The 23,425-nt window shown below is 49.4% G+C and overlaps 1 long non-coding RNA gene across 1 annotated transcript; it reads left to right on the plus strand.

Annotated features, from left to right (window-relative positions):
• The first annotated feature begins 5,935 nt into the window (after positions 1-5,935).
• LOC141937331 (uncharacterized) lies at positions 5,936-22,727 on the plus strand. The gene is made up of 2 exons (XR_012626900.1): positions 5,936-6,013; positions 22,141-22,727. It is a non-coding gene; the product is annotated as an uncharacterized LOC141937331 (long non-coding RNA).
• The last annotated feature ends 698 nt before the right edge of the window (positions 22,728-23,425 follow it).

The following is a 23,425-nucleotide window of genomic DNA, read 5'->3' on the forward strand; positions in this document are numbered from 1 at the left end:
CCTCTAGGGCATCCATTAATAGAAGACATGACGATTCAACAATATATTAGAACTACTGAGAAAAACCTAAAAGAATTAAGAATAAAGGGAATATTAGCCCAGACAACTCCTTTAGGATTTGCAGTGCACAAAATACAACCTGGAGATAGTAATGATTAAAACTTGGAAGGAGGAAAGCTTATCTCCTAGATGGGAAGGACCATTCCTGGTATTGTTGACTACGGAGACAGCTGTAAGAACTGCTGAAAGAGGATGGACTCATATTTCCAGGGTGAAAGGACCGGTCACAGGTGAACCAAATTGGAAGATCGAGTCAGCACCTGGAGATTTGAAGCTCCAAATACAATGGAGTTAAAATAGGACTGGACTTATTGAGACAGACAGAGTGACATCAACAGTAGTAAAGATCCTGAATCATCTACATGAACCCTGTGTGTATGTATATATGTTAAAAGGTTGTAATACCTATGATTTTTCAGTTTTAGACTGTTTGTACAGTTAAACAAAGGAACCAAAAGAAAAGATGTGCTTGCCAAGACGCTGTCCATGATTTACCTGAAGTCATGGCTAACTGGGGAGGTCCCATTGGACTGGAGGGTGGCAAATGTGACACCCGTCTACAAGAAAGGCAGGAAGGAGGATCCAGGAAACTATAGACCTGTCAGTCTGACCTCGGTGCCAGGGAAGGTCATGGAGCAGGTCATCTCGGGTGCCATTAAAAGTCATATAATGGACAACCAGGGGATCAGGCCTAGTCAGCATGGGTTTATGAAAGGCAGGTCCTGCCTGACAAACCTGATCTCCTTCTACGACAGGGCGACCCGCTTATTGGATGAGGGAAAGCCTGTGGATGTTGTCTACCTTGACTTTAGTAAGGCCTTTGATACCGTTTCACACAGCATTCTCCTGGCAAAACTGACTACTCGCGGCTTGGATGGGCACACGCTTCGCTGGGTAAAAAACTGGCTGGATGGCCGGGCCCAAAGAGTTGTGGTGAACAGAGTTAAATCCGGTTGGCGGCCGGTCACGAGTGGTGTCCCCCACAGCTCGGTTTTGGGGCCACTTCTCTTTAATATCTTTATTGATGATCTAGATGAGGGGATTGAACGCACCCTCAGTAAGTTTGCAGACGACACCAAGTTGGGTGGGAGTGTTGATCTGCTCGAGGGTAGGGAGGCTCTGCAGAGGGATTTGGACAGGCTGGAGCGATGGGCTGAGGCCAACTGTAGGAGTTTTAATAAGGCCAAATGCTGAGTACTGCACTTCGGCCACAACAACCCCCAGCAGCGCTACAGGCTTGGGGAGGAGTGGCTGGAGAGCTGCCAGTCAGAAAGGGACATGGGGGTGTTGATTGACAGTCAGCTGAACATGAGCCAGCAGTGTGCCCAGGTGGCCAAGAAGGCCAATGGCATCCTGGCTTGCATCAGAAATAGTGTGGCCAGCAGGGACAGGGAAGTGATCTCACCCCTGTACTCGGCACTGGTGAGGCTGCACCTCGATTACTGTGTTCAGTTTTGGGCCCCTCACTCCAAAAAGGACATTGAATTACTCAAGCGTGTCCAGAGAAGGTTAACGAAGCTGGTGAAGGGTCTGGAGCACAGGTCTTATGAGGAGCAGCTGAGGGAACTGGGGTTGTTTAGTTTGGAGAAGAGAAGGCTGAGGGGAGACCTCATTGCCCTCTACAGCTACCTGAAAGGAGGTTGCAGAGAGCTGGGGACGAGTCTCTTTAACCAAGTAACAAGTGATAGGACAAGAGGTAATGGCCTCAAGTTGCACCGGGCAAGGTTTAGACTGGATATTAGGAAGCATTTCCTTACAGAACGGGTGGTTAGGCGTTGGAATGGGCTGCCCAGGGAGGTGGTGGAGTCCCCATCCCTGGAGGTGTTTAAGAGTAAAGTTGACTTAACGCTTAGAGATATGCTGTAGTTGGGAACTGTCAGTGTTAGGTCAATGGTTGGACTGGATGATCTTTTAGGTCTTTTCCAACCTAGACAATTCTGTGATTCTGTGATTCTGTGAAAAGGAAGTAAAAGAGGGTGAGAGAAAAGCTGAGGGTAAGTCCAAGTGAGGGCAAGACCGGATTGGCCTCCATTTTTGCTGTTAAGAAAACACAAACCCGACCGTTGGCAGCAACCCAATGGGTCCAGGGATAAACAGAAAAGTGTGCCATACCGGACCTCACGATGGTGGCTGGCTTTTTCTCCTCATTTTGTGTGTTGGCTCACGATGGCTAAAAGGGGTCAAAATACTACCAACTTGTATGACCCCTTTGAAGATAATGAGTTTGTTCTGTTAGCAAAAACTGTAAGTAAAACTTTCAACTTAAGTCACTGCTGGGTTTGTGGGGGACCTTTGGGATTGTCAAGTTGGCCGTGGGTCTCTGTGTCACTTTCCCCATCACAAATTGTAAGTAACTATAGTGACGTTAATAACACTACCTGGGAAGATGGTGAAAAATGGCCAGTTCAATTCCCTAACAAGGGTAAATTTTGTCTGAACCGAACTCAGAAAGGAGGAGTTGATGTGGGGGAGAGTAAGTGTCAATGGACACTTACACATAAATTAGTTAACAAAGATAGAGGTACCTATATATGGTTGTGGCTTAGTGAACAAGGACGCAGCAAAGGATTCAAGGGGTTCTGGTCAGACAAAAATGAAACTGAATATGCCAAACTATGAGGAAACAGTTTTTATAATCGAACTTGCAAATGGAAAAATGACACTGGGTCCCGGTATTGTACTATATGGATAAATAATAATTTAAACGAAGTTTTCAGCCCTTTGGGAGACAAAAATACGACTTATTTTCAAACCCCAAGGACTGCAGAGGGACCATATGCCAAAGGTACGAAGGCCAAAAAAGGCCACTATTGGATATGCGGACATACTGCCTACAAACAATTACCAGCAAACTGGTCAGCAATTTGTTATATAGGGATTATTCGACCTCTATTTTTCCTTCTTCCAGAGGCGGATGGCCCCCAATTAGGAATAAAATTATATGATAAATTAGGAAATAAGAGTGTTACCCGTCGTAAGCGATCTGTTGATTTCAAAATAGGTGGAACACAAAAGTGAGGGGAAGATGAGTGGCCTCCCAAGAGAATAATTGAACACTATGGACCTGCCTCCTGGAACCCTAATGAACCAATATCAGGGGCAAGAGAACCAATTTATAATTTAAATCGTATAATTAGACTGCAAGCAGTTTTAGAAATCATTACGAATAAAACTGCTAATGCCATAGATCTTTTAGCTCAACAGGCTCAACAGATGCGCACTGCGATCCTCCAACATCGTATGGTTTTGGACTACCTGCTCGCTGAAGAGGGAGGGGTATGTGGAAAATTAAATGTCTCCAATTGTTGCCTAGAAATAGATGATGTAGGAGAAGTGGTCCTTCAAATGACCACAGACATCAGAAAACTGGCTCATGTCCCTGTCCAAACATGGAGTGGCTGGAATGGTGATCTATGGTCCTGGTTACCTGGAGCCCCGTGGGTAAAACAGCTTTTATTTTATCTGTTGTGTGCATTTGCTGCCCTAATGTTTATACCATGTATGATTCCATATTTTATTAGATTGATTCATTCAGTCGTTCAAGGGATGCAAATCTCTGCAATACCAATGGATCCTGAATTGGCCAGAGGAGAAAGGGTACACCCACTAATGATAGTTAAAATTAAAAAAACAGAACACCCAAATCCCATACAACAAACCTTAGCCCGTTTTGAAACCCAAACACGAATCAATTTAATAAAACAAAAGGCGAGGCATTGTGAAGAATGTGGTGGTGATTCGTGTTAAAAACACGGTGACTTTACTGGTGTTTGCCATGTACATAAGTTAAAGGAGATTTATCATGGGTTTATGGTTAAAAGGGGTTTGGAGGGTTTTTTTTTCTCAGTGACTGTTGTTAAGCAAGTGGAAAATTACTGGCGGGACCCCCGTCAGAAGACCCCAGCAACACCGGATTGCGCAGGTGGAAAATGAGTGGAGGGACCCCTGTCAGGAGCCCCGGCAACACCAGAAAGCCCGGGAAAGTCTGAGAGGCCCTGCTGCGCATGTGAAGCCCAGGATGGGACTATAAAGCGAGTGACGCAGCACCACCTGGTGCCCGTCGGTGCGGAGCAGAAAGCCCCCCTGCCCCCCGAGCCTTTTTTACTTCTTCTTATTGCAAATAAATTTATAAAAGATATTTTCGACTCTGCCTCTGCATTTATAACAAGCAGATTGGCCGCTCCGGGGAAGGAAGGCGGGAGACTTTAGGACCCAGCGGCGTCCCCGCCGGCTCCGTGCCCGGGCGCCAGAGGGGGGTCCCGGCGGGGGGGGGTGTTTGGGGCTCTAACCCCGCTGCCGAGCCCCCCCCGCGCCGCGCCCGCGCCCCGGCTCCCGCCTTTCTCAGTCAGTCCCTCAACCGCCCGCCCTCCTGCCCCTCCCCGCCGCGGGTTAAAGCCAAACGCGACGGGGTGGGGGAACCGCCCCGCAACCCCCAACCGCCTCGCAAACAGAAATCCTCTCCGGAAAGAGCCGCCTCCCTCCCCGCGCCTACCTCTGCGCCGGGCTCCCCGCCGGCCCGCCGTCCGCTCGCAGCTGCCTCCGCGCCGGCCCCGCCGCCGCCGCGGCTGAGCGCGGGACCCTGGTTTGGGCCGGAAACCTCCGCCCCTCTCCCGCGGGCGGGGCCCGGGTGCTCCGCGGCGGCGGGAGCCCGCGGTCGGCTGCGGCCGCACCCACCGCCCCGCAGCTCCGGAGCTGCAGCGGGGGGCGGGGGCCCACGGCTCTTGGAGCTGGGCGGGGGGGTCCGAGCGCGCGTGTGCCGCGGCGGGGGCGCCGGGGGCTGCAGGATGGCGGACATCTAGTTCAGAAAATGTGTTTTATTAAAAACAAAGTCAAAATCAAAATCAAACGATGGCAAGGGGAAAAAAAGGCCGAACAACACCCCCCCCGGGCCCCCCCTCCCGACCCACCTCGAAAAAACCCAAACGCCAAAGCCAGCGAGCGCCTGGCAACGCCGGGACCCGCCCCCGGAGCCAGAGAAGGGCGCCCGGTCCCCCCGCCTCTACGGGACAGCGAAAAGCGGGGGGAATAAACAAAACACACCCACCCACCCCCCCAGAGAAAACCTGAACTCACCCCGCGAAACCAGCAGCTGAAGCCGGGGAGCGCCCGGCAGCGCCGGGACCCCGACCCGGCGAAAGGCGCCCGGTTCCGACGCGAACTGGCCCCGGGGAGCCGGGCGCCTCCGCCGGGGGTGGGGGGGGGGCCGCCGCTTCTGCCCGGTCCCCTGGCAGCCGGGGGAGGCGGGGGGGGGGCGGCGGGCGGGGCGCAGCAGAACGGAGCCGAACGGAGCGGAGCGGAGGGGCTGCCCGGGGGGGTGATGCCAGCGACCGCACGGCGGGCAGGGGGGTGGGGGGCGCTTGGCCCCAGGAGCGAGAGCCCCCGTCGGGGCTCGCCCCCCCGCCTCACCGGGTAAGGGAAGAAGCGATCAGAGTAGCGGTGTTTCACCGACCATCCAGAGGATCTGCTACAAGCCCTTTGTCTTGACTCAATTGGACATGCTGTGGGAATTCAGGATTCGTGGTTAGAGAAATGTAAACTGACCTTGAGGTTAGAAGAATGATTGTGGGAAACTGAGGCAGCATTATGTAACACCGTGTTGCGTGAAAAACAGCAGTAAAAAACACCACCTGCAGCGTGGTGAGCGTGTGAGCAATAAACAGGCAACCCCAGAGGTCAGTAGGATGTAAAAGTAAAAACGAACCTCTGTAAACAGGGGGTAATGAGTTGGCAGCTGGCACATAGTGCAGCGGCATTTGCTCTTGGCAGTGCCCCCCCCCCCCCCCCCAACAAACTGCTGTGAGTTTGTCTTTCTTCTGCGCGTTGCCCCGATCCCAGCTGGACGGAGACCGGCAAATGGTGCCCGTGGGAGCTGGACGGAAGACTGAAGCAGACGGCGGCGTGCTTGTAGGCGAAGGAGGAAAGCGGCGTCCGGACATCAACGTTCATTCCGCTGGTAAGGACCAGAGAGCAGCGCCCGGCCTTGGGGAAGCTGCCGCCATACGAAAGTACAGAAGGGTTTTTTCTGTAACTACCGGACAGCAGCGCCTGGCTGCGGGAAGCTGCTGGCATACGCTTTTTCTTCTCCTTCTCTTAAATCATAAGGGGTTTTGTCTTTCTTGCTCTCTTTCTTGCAAATCATGGGATCGGGGGTTTCTAAGCAACAAAAGCACTATATGCAAGTTTTAAAGCAGCTAGTGAAGACTGCCAAATATTCAGTAACAGATGACCAACTGCAGGAGATACTGCGCTGTATCTTCAAGTATTGTAAATGGTTCCCGGTCAACAAACTTTTGATTTAGCATTATGGTGGAAGGTCGGACAGGAGTTTAAAGCTAATGAAGACCTGGGGAGTGCATTGCCGACCTCTGGCTTGCTCACATGGCGAGTGATTTACGTGGCTTTACACGCACTGGTAGGAGACATCCCAGAACCTGTCGGTACCTCATCCCGACAGGGGAAAGAACTAACTCCTACTGCCCCCCCGGCAGAAGCAAGCGGGGATGAAAAGGTTAAAGAGGAGGAATTACAATCTGTACCTTCTGATTTTCCACCTCCCCCACCGGAGGCATTCCCGGTAGAGATTCAGGGAGGAGGACCTAGGATAGAAACATGTTTTAGGGAGACATTAAATAATGGGGACCCTGTGGCGTTTCCAGCAATCTTAACGCCCAACCAGCAGCCGCACACAAGCCCCTGCCATACCAGGTTTTTAAAGAACTACGTAACAGCGTTAATGAGAACGGGCTTCAAAACTCATTTACAAGAGGTATACTGGAGGCAATCACTCACGGGTATCAGTTGGTCCCATGGCATTGGCTGGCTCTTATAAAAACGGTATTAACGCCGGCACAGTATTCTATCTGGAAAACAGAGTTTTCAGAGCTCTGTACAGTGCAATCTGTGAAAAATTTGGCTGACGGTACACCGATAGGCTATGACATGCTGGTCGGCAAAGGACAGTATAGAGACCCCCTTGTACAAGCCTGGCAAGATCAGCGCTTGTTTACCCAGGCCTCCCGAGCGGCTTTAATAGCGTGGGAAAAGGTACCAGCTGGGGAACGCAGAACGGGTTCCTTTGCAACCATCCGACAAGGGTCTCAGGAGTCATCTTGGCAATTTATCGATCGTTTACAGGCGGCGATCTCCCGTCAGGTAGATAACCCTGAGGCAGCCGAAGCTCTAACGTTACAACTGGCGTATGACAGTGCTAACGCTGACTGTCAAGCGGTGCTTGCACCGCTCAGGGGAAAAACCCAGGAGCTTGGCGAGTATCTGAAAGCTTGCCAACATGTAGGTACCGAGGGCCACAAGGCGCAGCTCCTGGCCGCAGCCGTATTGGGAGTGCGGCCGAGCCTGGCACCGTGCCCCCAGCCCGTGCCCGCCCGCCCCGCCTCCCCCGAACACCAAAAGCGGCAGTTTTTATAGAAGGTGCTGACACTATGATGCGGCATCTTTTGTCTGCCACCATGAGGAATAAACTGATTAAGGCTGCTCCACCGGTACATAAAAATGTAATCGTGACTCTTTTGATTAATAAGACAGAAAATCCCCTTCGTAATGTGGTAGAAAAAAATACAGCAGCTGGGTGACCTTGGAGAGTGAGGCCCCCGAGGGAGTGCAGGGAATCGAGACACTCGAGACAGCCCCAAAGGCAGTGAAACGGGAGTTCTCGTAAGGAAATGTTTACAGTTTTGTTAAAAGACGGCATGTCTCGTGAAAAAAAAAAAAAATTGATGGTGTTCCAACTGACGAGCTGTGGCAAATATATAGACAGAGAGGGCTGGGTAAACCTAGCGAGAGAGTGCAGAGTTCTAAAACTAAGGATCCAGGGACAGCTCAGCCTACAGTGCCCCTTCTCAAACCTCAACGGGACCCTCCATCTGCCCACGGAGGGTCCCCGTGGGTGGATCAACTGTTCCCACTTGCAGGGAAAGGGACTCCAAATCCTCGCTGCAGCCGGGGCTCCCCAGCAACTGCGGATCTGGATATTAGCACCCTGTTGTGTAGTAATGATTAGGTGCATTTGCCTTGTTTAATCATATGTAGTAATAAGTAAGTGTACTATTCCGTATATTTCTTACTGCTTATTTTTGTAGTACTTAGTTATATGCTTTATTTATTGGTAGTGAAATCAGCCTACTCTTTACACTCCGATGTCTGAGTTTAATTGAGTAGGTGATAGGGCAGGAGCAGTCCCTGGCTTGCGTAGTTTCTTGTGATGTCACCTGTAGCTGAGTAGGTGGTAGGGTAGGTGCAGGGTCTGGCTTCTGCAGCTGCTTGTGATGTCACCTGTAGCTGAGTAGGTGGTAGAGCAGGAGCAGGCCCTGGCTTGGGCAGCTGCTTGGCATGTCACCTGTAAAGGAGTAGGAGATGCAGGCCCTGTTTCTTGCATCTGCTTCTGTTGTCCCCTGCAGGTGAGGAGGCGATCAGTGTACGTGCAGGCCCTGAAATCGTCAGCTGCACGTGACCTCCCTTGTTGCTGAGTGGGTGATAGGGCAGGAGCAGGCCCTGGTTTCTGCAGCTGCTTGTGATGTCCCTGTGGCTGCGTAAGCCATAGGGAGGTGCAGGCCCCGGCTTGTAGAGGCTTTTGTCATGTCCTTTCAGTTGAGTATCTTTTGGGGCAGGTACAGGCCCTGCCTTGTGCAGCTGCTTGTGACGTCACTTGTAGGTTCTTAGGTGACAGGGCAGGAGCAGGCCCTGGCCTGTTTAGCTGCTTGTGATGTCACCTGTAGCTGAGTAGGGCATTAGGCTGGAGCAGAAACTGGCTGTTGTAGTTTCTTCTGACGTCAGTTGCAGCTTTTTACGTCACAGGACAGGAGCTGGCTGTGCCTTGCGCAGCAGATTGTGATGTCACCTAGAGATGAGTAGGTGATAGGGCAGGAGTACGCCCTGGCTAGTGAAGCTGTTTATGATGCCACCTATACCTCTGAGCTTGATAGGGCAGGAGCAGGCCCTGGCTTGTGCAGCTGCTTGTGATGTCACCTGTAGCTGAGTAGATGATAGGGTAGGAACAGACTTTGGCTTGTGCAGCTGCCTGTGATGTCACGGAGAGCTGTGTGTTAAAGGATTTCACCAGACTGTGGGTATCTCCAGGCTTGCTTTATTAACAACTCAGAGTTGGGCCATCACCTCAGGGAGTGGCAACAGCTAACAAAAAGCGCCCTCTATATATACGATATAACATACAATACAAAGAGTCTTTGGTGATTTTCCAGGAACTTTCAGCTCTTAATTCATCATCCATTTCAAAAGTCCATTATATTCCACAGTTTCGGCTAGTTCTTATCGTTCCGTTCTAATTCCTCTTCGGACACCACTGCTCACTGATGCAGTCTTGGGTCATCATGGTTACTTATCTTCAGTATTGTTCCTAGAGCACCTGTGCTCTATAAAACAATATCTATTTATTAATTATTCCTGCTATTAATAATATCTGAAGAGAAAAGAGTTTTCTAAAGCTTGTTCCTTTTACACTGTGTAGGTGACAGGGAAGGATATCCCAAGCTTCTGCGGCTGGTTGTGATGTGACTTGTAGCTGAGTAGGTGATAGGGCAGGAGCAGGGCCTGGCTTGTGCAGCTCCTTGTGATGTCACATTTAACTGAGGAGGTGATAGGGCCGGTGGAGGCCCTGGTGTTTTGGTTTGAACTCAGCCAGTATCAAATTTTCACGTGGCCAGTTGTTTACTTCCCCCCCCCCGCCCGGTGAAATACAGGCGGGACAAAAGAAGAAATTTTAAGTTGAATAAAAAAAAAATGTAGTAATAGTAACAAAACCAACAGTAACAATAGTAACTCCAAAACGGGTAAAAGGCAGCAGTGGTCACCGAGCGGCGACCGGTACAGAGCCCGTCCCCAGCAGCGATCCAACCGCACCAGAGAATCCCACCCCGACAATCCGGAAACCGAAAACAAAAATCACACATGAGAGAGCACACGCCCGCCTACATGCTGAGCTTGACGGCACATGACATGGAAAGCTCCAATGATCAATCGAGACCCGGCCCTTCAGCTGTGCTCCCTCTCAGCCCACGGAAAGTTAACTCTATCCTGGCCAAAACCAGGACATCTCCACCCCTTATTCCACACCATTGACGTCATGCTCAGGTTCCAAACACATTCTAAGGAATCACCGCCCCTTTTCCCAGGTCTCACAGATCTCATTCCCTCAGTCTGTGGGCCATCCTTCCACAATGTCTGCTGAGTTCATTTAGTCCCTAACTTCGGGTTCCATCTGTCATGGCAGTCTTTAAGGCTGGAGGAATGAGGCGGAGTTGGCTGAGTCGGTGGAGCAGGAGGCTTTGGATGTGGCAGGAGGATGTTGTGAGGCACCAATTGCAGTAACAGGGTTATTTGACAGTTTGATTTGTTGGCTATTTTCACCCAAAATCAAATCTCCTTAAGGCACACATCGGACTTCTCAGTCCTTCTGTATTACCCACCAAGTGCACCCAGGTCCTTGGGCAAAAGTAAGCCCACACATGGGTTTACCTTTACCCACTGCAGGAGTAACCCAGAGGGTCTTCCCCAGCATATCCCTAATGCGCACTGCGGGGGCTTTATCCCCATCCACGGTATGTAGGAGGTTTGACTGAGCAGGGCCAGCCTGCTTGGCAGGTCCTCTGGTATTGACTAACCAGGTGGCTTTTGCTAAGTGCACGTCCCAGTGTTTGAAAGTTCCACCCCCCCATTGCTCTCAGTGTAGTTTTCAGCAACCCATTGTATCGTTCAATTTTCCCAGAGGCTGGTGCATGGGAGGGAATGTGATATATCCACTCAATGCCATGTTCTTTGGCCCAGGCGTCTATGAGGTTTTTTCGGAAATGTGTCCCATTATCTTCTTTCTGGCGTGCCATGTCGCCATAAGACTTTCTCCTCAAGACCTAAAATGGTGTTCCGGGCAGTGGCATGGGACACAGCACAAGTTTCCAACCAACCGGTGTCGCAGATGAAAGTATTGACATGGTAACGATTTAGTAGGAAATCTAGATTTATTAATAATTAACAACAATTTATCATTACAAAATAATTCAGAAATGTTGAAAGAAAGAAAAGCAACTTATTTACAGATTCTAAAATTACAAGATTCACACTAACGTACTTAACGGTACCTTAATTTATACATATATACATGTGCATACACAAAACGTACAAACACACACAGAAACAAAAGTATTTGGATCCAGTAGAATGAAGTACGTACCCACGCACCAGTAAGCAGAGAAAGAGTGGGTGAAAGAGAAGCTAGCTCAAAGTAAAATTTCCCTCTTTTCGAGTTTAGAGTAAATACTCACAATGCCTTGGCATTCCTCAACAGGCGATAATTGAGACTCGAGCAGGTGGACTTCGCCCTGGCCTTCCCTCAGGGTTTGGTACCTGAGAGGCGTCCCAGCTCAGGGGAGATGCTGGTCACAGGCTGCTGCGATCCAGGAGAGCTCAAAGGGTCTCCCTTGTGGTCACCATTTATAGGGTCCAAGATAATTGACTTTTGTCAGATCCCTTTTGCTCATGCCCAGCTCGAAGAACGAAGTATTCTGGTGCCTTCCAGCAGTTGCACAAGAACTTGATGAATGTGCAGCTCTGTTATTGTTCCCATTTGCCCGCATCCCTGGCACAGGTGTGCCAGGCCATTAGGAGATGATGGGCTGTCATAACCATTTCATGGCAATTGGGAGGGGCAGGAGCCAGGCTCGTTAAGGGGGTGCCTTAAAGTTAGCAGTCCTTATCTCCACAGATTGGTGTATAGCTCGGGGGAGGTGGGTGGAATCAGACTTAGCACAAAGCAGACCAACAAGGAGGGGTGGGGAGGGGTGAGAATTGCACCACCACAGGGTGATTACAGCAGTGGAAACGGAGCAACTGGCAGCGCAGAGGCAAACCCGTCTGGGCTGCTGAATGATAGCAAGATATTGCTGCTCGGGTAGAGAGTCTGGTTGTGAAAGTATGTCATGTAGACACTCACGTACCCAAGAGCCGGGCCACTGAAGAACATCAGAACAACCAACAGGCAGATCAGGCTGCCAAGATCAAGGTGGCTCAAGTAGATCTGGACTGGCAACACAAGGGTGAACAATTTATGGCTCGCTGGGCCCATGACTCCTCAGGCCATCAGGGAAGAGATGCAACATATAGGTGGGCTCATGACCAAGGGGTGGACTTAACCATGGATGTTATTGCACAGGTAATCCACGAATGTGAGACATGTGCTGCGATCAAGCAAGCCAAACGGTTAAAGCCCATTTGGTGTGGAGGACGATGGTCAAAGTATAAATATGGGGAGGCCTGGCAGATTGATTATATCACGCTCCCACAAACTCGGCACATCAAACACTATGTGCTTACAATGGTGGAAGCAGCCACCGGTTGGTTGGAAACTTATGCCGTGCCCCATGCCACTGCCCGGAACACCATTTTAGGCCTTGAGGAGAAAGTCTTATGGCGACATGGCACGCCAGAAAGAATTGAGTCAGATAATGGGACACATTTCCGAAACAACCTCATAGACGCCTGGGCCAAAGAACATGGCATTGAGTGGATATATCACATTCCCTCCCATGCACCAGCCTCTGGGAAAATTGAACGATACAATGGGTTGCTGAAAACTACACTGAGAGCAATGGGGGGGTGGAACTTTCAAACACTGGGACGTGCACTTAGCAAAAGCCACCTGGTTAGTCAATACCAGAGGACCTGCCAAGCAGGCTGGCCCTGCTCAGTCAAACCTCCTACATACCGTGGATGGGGATAAAGCCCCCGCAGTGCGCATTAGGGATATGCTGGGGAAGACCCTCTGGGTTACTCCTGCAGTGGGTAAAGGTAAACCCATGTGTGGGCTTACTTTTGCCCAAGGACCTGGGTGCACTTGGTGGGTAATACAGAAGGACTGAGAAGTCCGATGTGTGCCTTAAGGAGATTTGATTTTGGGTGAAAATAGCCAACAAATCAAACTGTCAAATAACCCTGTTACTGCAATTGGTGCCTCACAACATCCTCCTGCCACATCCAAAGCCTCCTGCTCCACCGACTCAGCCAACTCCGCCTCATTCCTCCAGCCTTAAAGACTGCCATGACAGATGGAACCCGAAGTTAGGGACTAAATGAACTCAGCAGACATTGTGGAAGGATGGCCCACAGACTGAGGGAATGAGATCTGTGAGACCTGGGAAAAGGGGCGGTGATTCCTTAGAATGTGTTTGGAACCTGAGCATGACGTCAATGGTGTGGAATAAGGGGTGGAGATGTCCTGGTTTTGGCCAGGATAGAGTTAACTTTCCGTGGGCTGAGAGGGAGCACAGCTGAAGGGCCGGGTCTCGATTGATCATTGGAGCTTTCCATGTCATGTGCCGTCAAGCTCAGCATGTAGGCGGGCGTGTGCTCTCTCATGTGTGATTTTTGTTTTCGGTTTCCGGATTGTCGGGGTGGGATTCTCTGGTGCGGTTGGATCGCTGCTGGGGACGGGCTCTGTACCGGTCGCCGCTCGGTGACCACTGCTGCCTTTTACCCGTTTTGGAGTTACTATTGTTACTGTTGGTTTTGTTACTATTACTACATTTTTTTTTATTCAACCTAAAATTTCTTCTTTTGCCGCTCCCCTATTTCACTGGGGGAGGGGGGGTGTGGGTGTGGGGGTGTGTGTGTGAGAATAGCAAAACAGTGAGAAATCTGTAAATCACACATATTTCCTTGACACAGGGTGCCCAGAGCAAGCACAGGGCGGGATGGAGGTCCAGTGATTTGTGTTTGTCGTGGCACCAAGGAGGAATGCGGAGTGGGGTGTAGGCCACGCAGTCCCATTCTTTCACTCCTCTCAAGGACAGATTTATCTCCTGTTCTACCCCTTTCTCTCAAGGGATGATTTTTGCAGTAGCCTGACAGCCTTGTTCCTCATCCTCCCTTTTTTCTCACAAAACCCAGCTGTACCCCTCGCACCAAGGAATGTACTGTGCCGTTACTCAGAAGACAATGACTTGACTACAGTCTCACCTGCTCACCATAACTACTAAGACAAATAGTACCCCAAGTTTGTACCTAACTTGGAGGGACAATAATCCAACACCAAATTGGAGGGACAGATCGACGGGTTTGTGCTCTCGCCCCCCCCCCCCCCCCGAAGGGATGCCTTTTGGTAAGATGTCTTCGGCTACGGCGAGTGTATACCCGGGAACTGTGTGTGTGATGGCAATCCTTTTTCTTTTGTGTAGTGCTATACAGCCACCCTGCAGTCTGTGCATTTAGCGTAGGCAATCTTAAAGAATCTGTAGATGTTGCATAAAAAATAAACCGTACTATTCGTGAAACTGACGGCTTCTTTTGAATGCAGCCGGACCTACCGCATATGGGCTGTTTGTGTGTGCGGGTCAGACCTATAGTTACGGCCCCAAATGACATACCGATTAAGAGCTAACTCCAGCCGCCCCTAGCCCCTCTAATCTCTGAGGACCGGCTAGAATGCAAGGGGATTCATCTCTTACCAAATTTATTTATTTTAACCCTAAATGCAACGGGGGGGAAGTAAACAACTGGCCACGTGGCAATTTGCTAACGGCTGAGTTCAAACCACAACAAGGACTCATACACTATCAATGATTGTCCTCCTTGGACCATCAAAGGCACTCCCCTCAATATGATACATCCCAGCAACTCTGAAAAATATTTAGGCCTACATATAGATCCATGGGTAGGAATATCAAAGCCAAAGCTGCTGGAAAAAATGAAAGATTGGTTACTGAGAATTGAGAGATCTCCCTTGAAGCCATTCCAAAACCAGACAATTTGAGAACTAATACTATCCCCCATATAATCTACCCAGCAGACCACTCAGATGTTAAAGTCACATACCTAGAAACACTCAATCTAACAATTAGAAAAGCAGTAAAAGAACAGTTACATCTACCTCCAAGTACATCTGATGCTGTTTTATATTCTAGTACCAAAGACGGAGGCTTAGACCTAACAAGGCGCTCTGGTCTAATTCCCAGTGTGCAAACTAGAAGATTACACAGAATTGCACAGTCCTCGGACAAAACAATAAAAACAACTGTCAGTCATGAAGGAATTGAAAAAGAATTCGAACATTTGTGGATAGCTGCTGGAGGAGATAAAATTCCATCAATTTGGGACCCAAGGGCTGTCATAGTAGTTAGAAATGAAATAATAGCCAATGAAGATTCGGAATGGGAAAGGCCCACACCAAAACCAATATTTCCAAAACCTTGTAATTGGTCACAACAAGAATTTCTAAATTGGACTAAACTGCTGTCCCAGGGCCGGGGAATCTCTAATTTTGAAAAAGATAAAATTAGTAACAATTGGATTGAACATTATAGAGGCATTCCTCAGAGAAAACTTATCACTGCCCTACAATTAAGAGCAAAGGTTAATCCTACCAGGGAATTTCTAGCAAGAGGCAGACAAAAGATGCATAATAAATCATGTTGTCATTGTCATGCTGAAATTGAAACACGTGCACATATTACTGGTTTTTGCCCCATAGCACAAGATGCCAGAATTAAAAGACACAACAAAATTTCAAAATATTAATTGATGAGGCGAAAAAGAAAGAATGGGTGATATTTCAGGAACCAACAATTAAAGATAATCACAACAAATTATATAACCTCAGCTGGCTGGAAGTGCTTAGACCTTCCTTGTGGGGAAGGGATGGGTGGCAACCCCATCTGCAAAAGGTGTACTCGGGTGGAGGACCTCTTGAAGCAGGTGGCAGAGTTACAGCAGACCACTACAAGAGTGCATGACATCAGGGAGGCAGAAAAGGAGATCGACAACTGGGTCCAGGGGTATGTAGTAGTGGATTCACAGACTCTGGACAAAGAGCCAGAAGTTCCACTGGCACAACCAAATACTGGTGAAGCTGACAATAGAGAAGAATGGGAATTTGTGAAGGCAAGATCCAGGAGGAGGAGAAGGAAGAACCCTCCCTCAAAGCCTGAAGTGCCCTTGCAGAACTGCTTTATGACTCTGTGGAAGGATAAGGGTGAAAAGAAGGAGATAGACACCTTAGAGCAGGGGAAGACGGCCAGAATAACAAGTGCGATCAAGAAAAAGCGGCAGGTAATAGTAGTGGGAGAGTCTCTTCTGAGGAGTACTGAGGCATCCAGACCCACTATCTAGAGAAGTTTGCTGCTTACCGGGGACTAGGATAAAGGATATAATGGTAAGATTACCAAACCTGGTGCTTCCCACGGATTACTGCCCGCTGTTACTGTTTCACGTGGGCACCAGGGATGCAGCCCAGGTAAACTAAAAACCATCAAGAGGGACTACAGAGCCCTAGGAGAGGCAGTGAAGCACTCGGGGGCCCAGGTAGTCTTCTCATCAATCCTCCCAGACAAAGGTTGGGGGCTTGAAAGAGAAAACAAAATTAAGAAAATCAATGACTGGCTCCAGGAGTGGTGTCACAACCAGGGTTTCGGATACTTGGACCATGGGTCTCGCTTTGAGAAACCTGGGCTTTTAGGGGCTGATGGGGTACATCTTTCAGTTAAAGGGGAGAACATATTTGGACAGAGACTAGCAACCTAGTAAAGAAGACTTTAAACTAGATTTGTCAGGGGAGGGGATCCTCATTCCATCCCGCTTTCAGGCCAGTGCTGGAAATAGATACCCTGGCTCCCGGGGTCGTTCGCAGGCCAGTGGGAGAGCACATGAAGCACGAGATAATGGATTCCAGGTAGAATGTATTTCAGCCGGCAAGTTGGCTTCAATGGGGGCCCCACTTAAATGCCTCTGTGCAAATGCACGGAGCATGGGGAACCAGCAAGAGGAGTTAGAGATGTGTGCACATCTACAAGGTTATGATGTTACAGGTATCACTGAGACGTGGTGTGATGGCTCCTATGACTGGATCGTAGGTATAGATGGGTATAGGCTCTTAAGGAAAGATAGACAGGGAAGAAGAGGAGGGGGTGTTGCCCTTTATGTTAATGACCAGCTGGAATCCATGGAGCTTGGCCTGGGGATGAATGAGGAACAAACTGAGAGCTTATGGGTCAAGGTGAAAGGAAAGGCAGGGGAAGGTGATATCATAGTGGGGGTCTGCTACAGGCCACCCGACCAGGATGACCGGGCAGATGAGGCCCTCTATAGACAGACAGGAGAGGCTTCACATTCACAAGCCCTGGTCCTTATGGGAGACTTCAATCACCCAGATATCTGTTGGGGGGACGGCACAGCAGGGCACCAGCAATCCAGGAGGTTCCTGGAATCCATTGACAACAACTTCCTTCTCCAGGTGGTGGAGGAGCCAACAAGAAGGGGTGCCATGCTGGACCTTGTTCTCACCAACAAGGAGGGGCTGGTGGATAATGTGAAGCTGAAGGGAAGCGTTGGCTGCAGTGACCATGAAGTGTTAAGAGTTCATGATCCTCAGGGCATCAAGGAGAGTGTGCAGGAAGCTCACCACCCTGGACTTCAGGAAAGCAGACTTTGACCTTTTCAGGGATCTGCTTACTGAAGGACCATGGGATGATGCCCTGAAGGGGAGAGGGGCCCGAGAATGCTGGTCCATATTCAAGGACCACCTCCTCCAAGCCCAGGAACAATGCATTACAAAAAAGCAGAAGGCAGGTAAGAATGCGTGGATGGACAAGAAGCTCCTGGACAAGGTTAGAGATAAAAAGAAAATTTACAGAAGGTGGAAGGATGGACAGGCAGACTGGGAAGAATATAAAGAATTTGTCCAAGTAGCTAGGGATCAGGTTAGGAAAGCAAAAGTCCAGATAAAATTAAACCTAGCCTGGCACATCAAGGGGCGTAAGAAAAACATTTTTAGGCATGTAAATAAAAGGAAGGCTAGGGAAGATGTGGGTCCTCTCCAGAAGGGAACAGGAGAACTGGTCACGGAGGATATGGAGAAGGCTAAGGTTCTCAATGATTTCTTTGCCTCAGTCTTTACCAGCAAGGGCTTCAGCCACACTGCCCAAGATGTAGAAGGTGAAGGTGGGGAGGACTGGGAGAAGGATAATCCGCCCACTGTCAGTGAAGATCAGGTTCGAGAACATCTAAAGAACCTGAATGTGTACAAGTCTATGGGGCCTGATGAGATCCATCCACGGATCCTGAAGGAACTGGCAGATGAAGTTGCTAGGCCACTCACCATCATATTTGAGAGGTCATGGCAGTCTGGTGAAGTGCCCACTGATTGGAAAAGGGGAAATATCTCCCCATTTTTAAAAAGGGAAAAAAGGAAGATTCGGGCAACTACAGACCAGTCAGTCTTACCTCCGTGCCTGGTAAGATCATGGAGCAGATCCTCCTGAAGGCTCTGCTAGGGCACATGGATAATGTAGAGGTGATTGGTGGCAACCAACATGTCTTCACCAAGGGAAAATCCTGCCTGACAAATTTGATGGCCTTTTATGATGGAGTGACAGCATCAATAGATAAGGGAAGAGCAACTGATGTCATTTACCTGGACTTGTGCAAGGCCTTTGACATTGTCTCGCATGACATCCTGGTCTCCAAGTTGGAAAGACATGGATTTGATGGATGTACCACTTGGTGGATAAGGAATTGGTTGGAAGGCCACACTCAAAGGGTTGCGGTCAATGGTTCAATGTCCAAGTGGAGACCGGTGACAAGTGGTGTCCCTCAAGGATCGGTACGGGGACCGGTACTGTTTAATATCTTTGTTGACGATATGGATAGTGGGATGGAGTGCACCCTCAGCAAGTTTGCCGATGACACCAAGCTGTGTGGTGTGGTTGACACGCTGGAGGGAGGGGATGTGCCATCCAGAGGGACCTGGACAGGCTGGAGAGGTGGGCCCAGGCCAAACTCATGAAGTTCAACAAGGCCAAGTGTAAGGTCCTGCACCTGGGCCGGGGCAATCCCAAGCACAGATACAGGCTGAGTAATGAGTGGATTGAGAACAGTCCTGGGGAGAAGATCCTGGCCGTGTTGGTGAATGATAAGATCAACATGAGCCAACAGTGTGCGCTTGCAGCCCAAAAAGCCAACCAAAAAGCCAAGCACAAGAAGTGTGGCCAGTAGTTTGAGGGAGGTGATTCTGCCTCTCTACTCTGCCCTCGTGAGACCCCACCTGAAATACTGTGTCCAGCTCTGGAGCCCCCAATACAAGAAGGATATAGAACCATTAGAACGAGTCCAGAGGAAGGCTACCAAGTTGATCAGAGGGCTGGAACACCTCTCCTATGAGGACAGACTGAGAGAGTTGGACTTGTTCAGCCTAGAAAAGAGAAGGCTCCGGGGAGACCTCATAGTGGCCTTCCAGTACCTGAAGGGCGCCTACAAGAAGGCTGGGGAGGGACTTTTTACAAGGGACTGTAATGATAGGACGAGGGGTAATGGGTGGAAGCTGAGGGAGAGGAGGTTTAGACTAAATATAAGGAAGAAGTTTTTTACTGGGAGGGGGGTGAGGCACTGGAACAGGTTGCCCAAAGAGGTTGTGGATGCTCCATCCCTGGAAGTGTTCAGAGCCAGGTTGGATGGAGAGTTGGGCAACCTGATTGCCGGGGTCCTTCTCCATGCGGGAACAGAAACGACACAACACCAATATGATGATCAGATCGTCCATTTATTTCCCAGTCCTGGTTACATTTATATTCTACTAAGTTCCGTACACGCGCTCATCTATCTTCTAATAGGCTACAGGTTATCTGCACGCGCTGTTCATGCGCCTCTACAAGCATTTACATTGGTTAATTGCAATTAGTACGTAAAGCCCAAAACTTGCCAAAAACTCCCTTATCTCATACCCTGTTTTGCTCGGACTTGTGTGCTTTTGCTGACCACAGATGTTTCTCACTTATGTGCTATCTTGTGTGTTTTTGCCAGTCTTATTTTGCTGGCCTTGTCTTCGTCCTTGCATTCTTCTGCCTGCACTAACTTCCCTCCAGCACGGCCCAGACTCCTACATCTCCCCCTTTTTTTTTTTTTTAATTTGCTCAACCAAACTTTGCAGCATCCCCTGCAAACATTGGAACAAGCAAGGAAGAATCAACATCAAAAGCAGCAATACCATCAATACCATCAATGCTCCTTTGACCAATGTTTGTAACCAACCTCTCAGTCCGAGACCAACGAGCCAATCTGAAAAAGGACCATGTCCCTCTGTAATATGCTTCATGTTATGTTTCATTTTCGCTAATCGTTGGTGTATGCTCTGCGAATGGTCAGACAAATTAAAGCAACACATTCCTTCAAAATCTTCACATCTATGCCCATGTGCCAATAATAAAAATCTACAGCAGCACAATTTTGCAAAGTAGCATGCCTAACACTATCAACATCAGTAAGCAGTGCACTCAGCATTTGTGAAGTTAGATTAAATCGCTTTTCACTCCAACATGCTAATCTACGTATATATTTTTGCATTTATGGCAGCCATTCCTTGCGGAAAGAAGAAAGGAGTAGCTATAACAGTGGCTAATGAAGGTAGCTGTACATTGTTGTTGCAGGTGTCGTCAAAGGTTCAAACAGATCTGTGTGATCTTGACTCATGTCTCCTACTGGCATTCAATAACTCTCTCATGTGCAGAGTAAACAATGTTAGCCGCCCAAGGTAGCATGGGCCACCAACAGGTCGTACAGGAATACCAGGCCATGTTCTATCTCCACAAATCAGAAACACTCCGGGTGGAAGTTTAAAACCTCCTTTGGTGTTTACGGTAACCCTCCTGTTTTCAAATCATTCCAAGGAGAATGCCCTGTTACATTTTGACAACCTATAAAAAAGCCTTGTGCCAACTCCGTGCCAACCAAACATACCATGGGCCATCGAACCAAACCACCCCTGTGCCATTCACTGGCTGGAGTTGAGGAACTGTATCATTACAGTCCTGCATATTAGTTGCAGTAACATCAACATACTTGGCAGGCACAACGCTAGCTAGCAAGTCCAGCTCCTGCAAAGGTAAATGAGCTGATTGATTTAAATTTTTGATGACTGTCTTCTGCCAGGCTGCACTACGCATAGTGGGCCAAACATAGATGCCATTTGGACTTAAACAAGTTTCACTTTCGCTACTAGTCAGGTCCACCCTCTGTTGTTTCCAGTATCTATCAAAGTCAGTTTCATTTTCCTGCAACGGAATGCCAATCAAACAGGTTCGAAAAGGATTATCCACCTGTTGCAAACTCAAACAAAAATCTGACATCCCAGCTGTATTTGTCCATGTTACCCAAATATTTGTCCACGTTACCCATTTCAGCTCAGTTGCTGAGGAGAGGGGCTCCGAGGAGGAGGGTAGCGGCAGGGGACCCTCCTGAAAGCATCAAAAACCCAGGGCAAAACCACAAGCCGTGAAGGCAGAAGCCCAGGGAAGAGGGATGGCCTCAAGTCGCCTCCCCCCTGAGCGGGAAGAGTGAGCTGCCGCTAACGAGGGCGGTGGTGAGGCAGAGTGGGCGGAGACTGGAGTGACACCCCACGCCCCTCACGTACAAGAGCAGCCCCCTGGGAGCGCGAGCGACCAGGAGCGCGGCGAACAGGGCAGGCAAACAGGGCGTGGCACGTCAGAAGGGTGAGGCGCGTCAGTTTGCACGGCAGTTCGCGCAGGCAGGGCGAGCGGACAGGGCGCAGTCTATCTCCGGGGTCTAGAACTTATCTGAGCTAGTTTCCTCTTATCATCCTCCCCGAGTAGACTGAACCATGGTCTCCACTCACGTCAAAACCACCACCAGAAAGAACGTGGCGACCCAGACGGAACTGCCACGCAAACATCCAGCGGTCCAGGTCCTGGGCTGCAGGGAGTGTCTGAGACTGTCAGTCCTGTCGGAAGGCACCAGTGATAACACCTGTGTGCACTGTGATCAGCTGGATGAGCTGCTCAGCCTGGTGGTGGAACTCAAAGAAGAGGTCGAAAGATTATGAAGTATTAGGGAGTGTGAAAGGGAACTTGATTGGTGGAGTTACACCCTAGCACCCCTAAAGCAACAGGAGCAAATGGAGGCTCCAAAGGAGGAAGGTAATCCCTCAACTTCTTGCTACCAGGCAGAAGGAGGGGACCTAAGGGATGGGGGAGGCTGGAAACAGGTCCCTGCTTGGGGAGGCAGGAAAATCCTCTCCCGACCTCCCTCACCCTGCATGGTGTCCCTTCACAATAGATTCGGGGCCCTGGAACTTTTGAGTGAGGAAGAGAAGGAGGAAGGAAATGAGACGAACAAGGAGGAGGACCAAGGTCCACCAAGGCCGGGTCATTCTAGACCAGGTATTAAAACCAGTTCTAAAAAGAACCCCAGAAGAGTCATTGTAGTGGGTGACTCCATTCTGAGGGGTACTGAAGGCCCCATATGCAGACCGGACCCGTTTCATAGGGAAGTCTGCTGCCTCCCTGGGGCCCGTGTCAAGGACCTCAAGGCAAAACTCCCCGCTCTAGCGACACCCAATGTGGAGCAGTTTGCTAACAACTGGCTACGTGAGAAAGGGCACAGCACCGAGGAACTGCTGACAACGGCGACGTGATGGGAAAATACCGAAAAGTATCAAAGAAGAACAAAGAACAGAAGCAAGACTATGTAGAAGGCCTTGCAGAAATCATAAGGGGTGGGATTGGTATTTAACCTTAGCAACCAAGGTATCTAACCTTAGCAACCTATAGGGAGCTCGCTTTTTGCAATATGTATGAACTAATTATTGTAGATATAAAAGAAGTGTGAGTACTAATAAAGTTGAGCCTTTGTGCATTAAATGATGGCTGGGCTCCCGCTGCGTTCTTTCAACAAATGGTGACCGCGACGTGATACGTGCCAAAGGACGTATAAGGCGCCACGAAGGATAAAGACCAGAGAAGGTGGTTCAGGTCCTTAAGCAGCGAGGACGGCGAAAGGCGACTGAAATAAGAGAAAAGGCCCGCGCCCTGGGTGTCATAAGAGGTGAACCCTGCTGATACGTGCTGCCGAGACCTGGAAAGGCTGCAATGGAAAAATTCAGGTATGGACAGGCAAGCAGCATACGATTTATTTGCATCCTGGCTGACACAACGCCGGGTTGAGGGAATAGATGTAAAAAAGGATCTTCAGGGGCTTTTAGCTTATGGGGTAGAGCAAGGTTGTTTTATTAATCCACATGCAGTTCATGAGTTATCGGAATGGCGAAAATTTGGAGATAAATTATGGGAATTAACATTGAACGATGATAAGACAGCAAAAAAGTTGGGAAAGTTATGGAGGGTGGTTCATAATGAATTGCTAAGGTATCAGGCTGAAAAAAGAGCTGCACAGGGCGCAGTTGCGGCAAAAGAGAAAAACACCAGATATGGGGAGGAGGAAACTAGGTGGCCATTACCGCCTACGTTTCGTGAGCTTGTTTTACCACCTTTACGTTCCGAAGAGACGGGACAGGAAAGCTCAGAACGAGTTCTCCCTACCGCTCCCCCCGCCCCCGCCCTGA

The sequence above is a fragment of the Strix uralensis genome, chromosome 40, assembly GCF_047716275.1.
Source record: "Strix uralensis isolate ZFMK-TIS-50842 chromosome 40, bStrUra1, whole genome shotgun sequence".
In the NCBI taxonomy this organism is placed as follows: domain Eukaryota; kingdom Metazoa; phylum Chordata; class Aves; order Strigiformes; family Strigidae; genus Strix; species Strix uralensis.